General features: G+C 34.7%; 1 protein-coding gene across 1 annotated transcript in view; it reads left to right on the forward strand.

The window, feature by feature from the left end:
• Nucleotides 1-2447, forward strand: part of Rp2 (RP2 activator of ARL3 GTPase) — a 39825-nt gene that overhangs the window by 15242 nt on the left and 22136 nt on the right. The gene's annotated exons all lie outside the window — the stretch shown is intronic.

The following is a 2447-nucleotide window of genomic DNA, read 5'->3' on the forward strand; positions in this document are numbered from 1 at the left end:
GAAAAGAGGCCCCTTGGTCTTGTAAACTTTATATGACCCAGCACAGGGGAAGGCCAGGGCCAAGTAGTGGGAGTGGGTGGGTAGGGGAGCAGGGATGGGGGTGGGGTATAGGGAACTTTCGGGATAGCATTTGAAATGTAAATAAAGAAAATAATAAATTAAAAAAAATAAAAAAATAACCTTATGAACCATAGACAGGGTAAGTAACTTGGCAAAGGTCACAGTGGAACTATGATTCATCCATTCAGGCTGATAGTGTTCCTGTGTATTAACCCTAAAACAAAGCTGTTGTGCTGTCCTTGTGCTGAAAGAAAGCTGATAGATGGGAGGTGTAGGAATGTGACTCCGGAGGCTTCTAAACTAGAGGTGCTTTGGTTAGAATAGTCTAGTTCAGAAAGGACAATATTAAGGAATAAATGATTAAAACATGAAGTAGTTTAGAGGTCACCAGTGTTCCTGTAAATAACGCCTCACCTACACCCTGTAAGTAAGCTCTATGAACTAACTGGTTCACACACAAAAGAAACGGGAAAAGGGTGCAAGAGAGAGAAACTGAAAATGAAACTTACATATGGAGAGTATTAAAGCATGCCAAATAGTAAAAGACCTACACATTTTTTTATTGTAAAACTTTTTTTAAAGGGACATCATTATAGATTTAAATTGTGGGGAGGTTCCTTCCACCTACCCAACTAAAAAGTTTGTAGTGTGTGCTGTAAAGCATGTTCTTCATTTAAAATGGTAATTTTGGAATAGGTTAAAGATGACTCCCACAGGCAATGTACTTGGAAGTCCTATGGTTGGTCAACTTCCCTGTTCACAGAATTCATAGGTTAATTCCCATGTTTAATTGGGAAGGGTAAAAATGCACATGGGTCCCAGAGTTTTCCATTTGATGTTGACTTTTTTGGTTCCATGGCTGTTATTTTCTTTTGTTGTTTGCCCCACAAGTGAATATAACTGTTCTTTGTATGTAGCATAATACTAGTAAGTGAGCAATAAGACTTGAATATGTTGGCTCATACCTGATTGAGTTTTCAATGAGTGTACTCCATGCATCCTCAAAACCATTCACGAGTACACAAGGCATGAGGAACCCAACTAACACACTGCCATCACAACTCGGTCCATGATGCTAGGAAAGGAAAGACCTAATTATGAAGATGAGAGATTATATATTAGTTTAAATAATACTTGAGTTAGCAAAAAAAAAATAGTTCTGAGATGAAAAAAATTTTGTCTCAGCAGAGCTACGTTAGGATAGCTTATACTTGAAGATTCAATTACCAACTCTGGTTTGCTGAGGAATATCATAAAATTGCATTTTGTATTGTTTTACAAACTCAACACCTAGTTGTCTGAACTAGGAAGTTTGACACTTGAGAAGGCAGGACATTCTACAAAGGCTGGTTAAAACAGAAAGCACGCTGCATGGGAAGTTACCAAGACTTGGTTTTCTCACCAAAAGTACTTGTTTGCTTTTATATGAATTACATTTATGTACAGGATAAAATAGGTAAACAAGGTTTGAATTACTTAAGTACATTTTATAATTGAATTTGGCTAGTTACCATGATTTGCAAATCTTCAGAAATAAGGTTTTTATGTAAAGGAGTCTCTAAATATCTTCAGTGAAAATATTAAAATAGATACAACTTAGTTCAAGTTTTATTTTAGATAATGGTATTTTGATTAATCATATTTTTCAAGAAAATATCTTATACAGGCTATGTTGGCCTTGAGCTAGGTGTATAGCCAAAAGTGGCCTTGAATTGTTGATTCTCCCGCCTTTGTATACTGGGTGCTAGGATTATAAACAGGAACATCCCTAGCTGTTTAAGGATAATTTTTTTCAGTTTATATATCTGAGTATAAAATATATTCAACATTAGAAGTGGTGGTAAGATTGATTCTGATATTTTAAGTAACTTTACAGTTACTAATTTAGCAACAACGTCAATATAGTTTCTTGTAATTTTTAATCTGTCTGAGGCAGCATTGAGTGAAATAGGACTTGAGTTTGATTCAATTTGATGGTATGATATTCAGTAATAAACCATAGCATGAAATATTATGAGCTGTTACCACTGACTTTATAGAACAGGTTGGAAAATATTCACAATCAAATCAGTACAAACTTGAAAAATATATAGTTAACTGATTTTTTTTTAAATAAAGAATTCTTTTGGGTTTTTTGAGACACGGTTTCTGGAACTCACTTTTATAGACCCGCCTGGCCTTGAACTCAAGAGATCCGCTAGCCTCTGCCTCCTGAGTGCTGGGATTAAAGGCATGTTCCACAATCACTTGGCCTAAAAAGAATTCTTTGATCTACCATCAGATTAATTTGAATTAAAGTAGCTATATGACCTTGGACAGGTTTCTTAACCATGAGATGTTTTATATATATATATATATATATATATATATATATATATATATATATA

This window comes from Mus pahari, chromosome X, assembly GCF_900095145.1.
Source record: "Mus pahari chromosome X, PAHARI_EIJ_v1.1, whole genome shotgun sequence".
NCBI classification, from domain to species: Eukaryota; Metazoa; Chordata; class Mammalia; order Rodentia; family Muridae; genus Mus; species Mus pahari.